General features: G+C 39.2%; 1 pseudogene; it reads right to left on the bottom strand.

Annotated features, from left to right (window-relative positions):
• Positions 1 to 665: 665 nt before the first annotated feature.
• Positions 666 to 1,258, bottom strand: LOC144216053 (protein CRIPTO3-like; annotated as a pseudogene).
• Positions 1,259 to 6,413: the final 5,155 nt, after the last annotated feature.

Here is a 6,413-nt window from a genome sequence, read left to right as displayed (position 1 = left end):
CAGAATCTGAAACAGCCTCCAGGCTCTGAGCTAGCTGTCAGCACAGAGCCCGACACGGGGCTCGAACCCACGAACCGTGAGATCATGACCTGAGCCGAAGTCAGACGCTCAACCAACTGAGCCACCCAGGCGCTCCAGAATTCAGTTGTTTAAAGGAAAAGAAGAAGAAGAAACCCTTGGTAGAAATACTTGTATCAGAAACACAGAACTTATTCACATGTAGATATGGCTGACTTTTTCTTTTCTTTTCTTTTTTTAATTTTTATTTATTTCTAGAAGAGAGAGAGAGAGAGAGCATGAGCAGGGAGGGTTAGAGAGAGAGGGAGACACAGACTCTGAAATAGGCTCCAGGCTCTGAGCTGGCAGTCAGCACAGAGCCCGACACGGGGCTCGAACCCACGAACCGCGAGATCACGACCTAAGCGTAAGTCAGACGCTTAACCGACTAAGCCACCCAGGCGCCCCGACTTTTTCTTAAAGGAGTTTTTTGGAGAGGGCAGGGAGAGGAAAGTAGTTGGTATTTTAAGGAAATGTTAGGGACCATTATGAAAGTCTATGCACTATTTCAAAGCAACTAACAAATGATCATCTCTCAGTTGGACACTGGAGTGACAGCCCTTGCGGGTCATGAAATCTGCATGACCAATCGTGCATGCGAGTGTTCATTAGTAGTAACTCTGCACAGCAAGGCAGATGCCAGCTAGCAAAAAAGTTGGCTGAAGACAGTGTTAATTCTGGAGTCCTGGAACCCAGGAAGTGCTCATCCATCGTGTGGCCATCTAAAAGGGCAAAAGAAGGGATTATCCGCTTACCACACCCTGGTGGAAATGTCTGAGGGAAGCAGTGAAACTGCCCAGGCCAGCATTTACACGTGGAACATTTCTTGGTCAGCCAGATGTCATTGGGCACAGACTCACAGTTCTCTTTATGCAAATCATGCTCACAGTCCCGGCCATAGATAGAGGAAGGGCAGGCACAGATGGACCAAAGCATGTAGGCTCCTCCATTCAGAGAGCAGTGGCAACTGAGTGTCCTGGATTCCTATGGACAGCACAAACTGGAAAGGCCACTGATGAACGGCAGATGACCTGTCCTCCGGTGACAGAATACTGTCATTTCTTAAGGCCATGTCTCCCTGAGAGGGACGTGCAAATTCATGGTAGCCCAAACCAGTAACTAATTCCAGTTCAGAGGCTTTGGAAATGGCCATGATCAACATCACACAGGAAGAGAAAGGCTCCATCCTCCTGTGGTCCATAGCTCTGTAGCCAGGGACTCAGCCTTCCCGGGGACCCTCCTTCCTCAACTATTCTCAAACTTGTCCAAAAAATCCTAAAGAGAAGTAAATGCTTCCAGACTCATTTTATGAGGTCAGCATGATACCAAAATCAGACAAAGACATCCCAGAAAAAAAACCTACAGACTAATATCTCTGATCAACATTATGTAAAAATTCTCAAAAAAAAAAATTACCACACGGAATTCAACACTATGTTAGAACGATCATATACCATCATCAAGTGGGATTCATTCTGGGGATGCAAGTGTGGTTCAACATGTGAAATCCATGGACATGATACACCAAGTTAAAAAAAAAAAAAAGAAGGATAAAAATCATATGATCACCTGAATAGATGCAGAAAAAGCATTTAATAAAATTCAACATGCATTTATGACAAAACTCTCAACAAAGAAAGTATATAAATGAGATAAAAACAGAGAGGAAGGCAAACCATAAGAGACTCTTAAATACAGAGAACAAGCTGAGGGCTGCTGGAAGGGAGCTGGGTAGTGGGGATGGGTCAAATGGGTGACGGGCATTAGGGAGGGCACTTGTTGGGATGAGCACTGGGTGTCACATGTCAGAGAGGAATCAATGGGTTCTTCTCCTGAAGCCAAGACTATACTGCATGTTGACTGACTTGAATTTAAATAAAGAAGAACCTATCTCAACATAATAAAGGCCATATATGGCAAGCCCACAGCTAAGATCATACTTAACAGTGAACAGCTAATAAAAGGTTTTTCTCTAAGATCAGAAATAACACAAGAATGTCTACTCTTTCCACTTTTATTAAACATAATATTGGAAGTCCTAGTCAGAGCAATTAGGCAAGAAAAAGAAATAAAAGTAATCTAAAATGGAAAGGCAGAAGTAAAGCTCTTACTATTCATAATCAACATGATTTTATATGTAGAAAACCCCACAGACTCTACCAAAAACTGTTGAGAATAAACAAATTCAGCAAAGTTGCAAGATACAAAATCAATATACAAAAATCTGTTGCATTTTATACAAAAGCAAACTACCAGAAAGAGAAATTAATAAAACAATCTCATTTACAATTGCATCAAAAACAATGAAATAACTAGAAATATATTTAACCAAGGAGGTAAAATACTTATATACTGAAAACTACAAGACACTGATAAAAGAAATTAAAGAAGACAGAAACAAATGGAAATATATTTGTGCTCATGCACTGGAAGACTACTGTTAGAATGTCCCCACTACCCAAAGCAATCTGCAGATTCAGTGTAATCCCTATCGAAATTCCAAAGACATTTTTCACAGAAATAGTACAAACAATTCCTAAAATGTATATGCAAACACAAAAGATCTCATATAGTTAAAACAATCTGGAGACAGAAGGACAAACCTGGAGGTATCATGCTCCTTGATTTCAAACCATTTTACCTAGCTCTAGTTACCACAACAGTATAGGAATGGCATAAAAACAGACAGACCAATGGAACAGAATAGAGACTCCAAAAATAAACCCATGTGTATACATTCAATTAAGTGACAACAAAGGAGGCAAGAACATACAACAAGTACAGATGTAGACGGTATAGGGAAAAATGGACAACAGCTTGTAAAAGAATGAAACCGGATCACTCTCTTTCTTTATGTTTATTTATTTTTGAGAGAGAAAGACAGAGAAAGAGCGTGAGGGGGGAGGGGCAGAAATAGCGGGAGACATAGAATCCAAAGCAGGCTCCAGGCACCGATCTGTCAGCACAGAGCCTGATGTGGGGCTAGAACTCATGAACCATGAGATCATGACCTGAGCCAAAATCAGATGTGCAACTGACTCAGCCACCCACACACTCTTGGACCACGATCTTACACTACACACAAAAATCAACTCAAAATGGATTAAAGACTTGTATTTAAGTCCTGAAACCATAAAACTCCTAGTAGAAAACATGGGCCATGGGCCCTGACATCAGTCTTGGTGACAATTCTTTGGATTTGACACCAAAGCCATGGCAACAAAAGCAAAAATTAACAAATGGAACTATATTAAAAAGCTTCTTTACAGCAAATGAAACCATCAACAAAAGAAAAAGGTAACCTACATAATGGAAGAAGATATTTGCAAATCATATATTAAAAAACGCTTATTATTCACAATATATTTAAAAACCTCATACAACTCTATATAAAAAATTCAATTAGAAAATGGGCACGGGATCTGAATAGACATTTTCCCAAAGACATTCAGATGGCCAACAGACACATGAAAAGATGCTCAAGAACCCTCATCATCAGGGATATGCAAACCCAAACCACAGTGAGATATCACCTCACTCCCATCACAAAGGCTATTATCAAAAAGACAAACAGTAAGTGTTGGTGAGGATGTGGAGAAAAAGGGACTTCTGTGCATGTTAGTGGGAATTTAAATTGGCTCAGATGCTGTGGAAAACTGTATGGAAGTTTCTCAAAAATACTAATAATATGGGCTAAATGGGTGATGGGCATGAAGGAGGGCACTTGTTGGGATGAGCCCTGGGTGTCAAATGTAAGAGAGGAAGCACTGGGTTCTACTCCTGAAGCCAAGACTACACGGTATGTTAACTAAGTTGAACATAAATAAAAATAAATAAAATTCTAATAACAAACTGCCATATCATCCAGCAATTCCATTTCTTGGTATTTACCCAAAGAAAACAAAATCACAAAGTCAGAAAGATATATGTGCCCTATGTCTACTGCACCATTATTTACAATAGCCAAAACACGGAAGCAACCTAAATGTCCATCAATAAATGAATACATTAAAAATGTGGCGCACACACACACATGCACACACACGCACACACACGAATATTACTCAGCCATAAAAAAAGAATGAAATCTTGCTATTTGTAACAACATGGAAAGAACTTGAGGGCATTATATTCAATGAAGTGTCACANTAACACACACACACACACACACACACACACACGTGAACAAGCCAAACAAAAGTCATAGATGCAGAGAACAAATTGGTGATTGCCACAGTGGAGGAAAGGTTTGGAGGTGGGTGTAATGGGAGAAAGGAGTCAAGAGGTACAAACTTCCAGTCTAAGATAAGTAAGTCATGCAGAGGTAACACAAAGCATGATGACTATGTGGAGGCAACATAGCGAGATGACTATAGCCAACGATATTGTACTGCGTATTATGTAACTTTTTATGGTGACGGGGGAAAACTAGACTCATTGTGGTAATTATTTCACAGTGTATATAAATATCAAATCATTTTGTTTTCNTACACATTGGGCAGATAATAATTAGCATGGTTAATTGAAGTATTTTACTCTTCAATAATTTGCTTCATTCCATGCTTTTGAAACTTACAAAATCACATTTTAATTCATCACTTCTCATATATTACAAACACACTTGATCCTTGAACAACATGTGGGTTAGGGGTACTGACTTCCTGTGCAGTTGAAAATCCATATGTAACTTTTGAGTCCTCCAAAACTTAATTACTAATAGCTTACTCTTGACCAGAAGCCTTACTGATAACATAAAGAGTCAATTAACACATATATTGTATGTTATATGTATAATTTACTGTATTCTTAAAGTAAGATAGAAAAAAGAAAACATTACTAAGAAAAATCATAAACAGAAAATACAGTACCATATTTATTTATCAATATTAGAAGTTTTATATTATGTTTCCAAGATGAATCATCTGTGAGCAGCTCCATCAATACTGTCTGCTATGATATAAAACAGTATAGACATTGGGCTATAGCCTGGGTGGCTCAGTCAGTTAAGTGTCTGAATTCGGCTCAGGTCATGATCTCACAATTTGTGAGTTCAAGCCTCGCATCAGGTTCTCTGCTGTCAGCATAGAGTCCACTTTGGAAACTCTGTCCCCCTCTCTTTCTGCTTCTCCCCTGCTCGTACTGTCTCTCTCTCTCTCTCTCTCTCTCAAAAGTAAAGAGACATTTGAAAAACAAAACAAACAAAAAGGATAGTATGGATGTTATATATATTACTAACATCAGACATGAGAAATGAAAAGATGATGTGAAAAAGAAATTCATACCTTTTTACAGGTATGACAATTCCTGCATTGATAATGTAGAAGCAACAATGGGATTGCTTTATGGTAGCCTAGTGGAAATGATGCAAGTGCTACATGGTAGACTAGCCTGCACACTAATGAATGAATTGTCATAAAATTTTTATGGCATGAAATATTCCAGTCATATTCATAATACAATATTGAAACCGTTGTTTGTTTTTTTTAAGAAGCCACTCACTTGTGATGATAGGCTGATACGCTTCTCCAATCATGAGAGGCATACTGTATGTTAATGTAATCCTTTGAAAACAAAGTTAGAAAACAGTAAGAAAACTAAAACATTATTGTGTATGAAATGTCACTCACCTTATTCCTGTGTAAGGACAGGCTAACCACTTCCCTACAAGACTTACGCATGATGTTCTACACGTAGACAATGATAATGGCCATGACACAATGTCCCATACATTTCTTGCTGTACGGTTGTTAGATTTTCATATGAAGACACTCAACATAAGTGCACAACAGATAAGTTTATTAACTATACACGTCTCTAGAAACATCTGAAAATATTTTCATATGGTACCAACCCTTCTTTCACTGTGTGCCTTTGCTGTGGTGCCCATTGCATAGAAGGGTCCATGGTGTACAAGAAGTCTAGAGCACTCCTGAATAATTGAAACCCTCTGCCAGACTGTCTAATGTCAATTTGTTCTCAGGCACCACTACTCCAGGTCTTCTTCCTCATTGTCTGGCACTGGTTTGGAGGCACTTATCTCCAGCCAGTTGTCTTCTGTTAATTCCTCTGGCGTGATGTCTCTTAGCTCTTGAACTTCTCCAAGACCCATATCTTGAAACCTTTTATCCCCCACCTTTTTGCAATAGCCACGGCCTCTTACATGATTTCCTTGACTGGCTCTGTATAAATCCTGTGAAGTCACGTGAAACATCTGGACACAGTTTTCTCCAGTAGGAATTTACTGTTTCAGGCTGACAGCTTTCATGGCTTTTCCTATATCAACGATGGCACCTTCAGTGTTGTAATCCTTCCAGACTTCCATGGTGTTCTCTCTGTCGGGGTTCCCTTCCATAGCA

The sequence above is a fragment of the Crocuta crocuta genome, unplaced genomic scaffold, assembly GCF_008692635.1.
Source record: "Crocuta crocuta isolate KB4526 unplaced genomic scaffold, BGI_CrCroc_1.0 scaffold630, whole genome shotgun sequence".
NCBI classification, from domain to species: Eukaryota; Metazoa; Chordata; class Mammalia; order Carnivora; family Hyaenidae; genus Crocuta; species Crocuta crocuta.
This window is presented reverse-complemented; position numbering and strand designations above follow the sequence as displayed.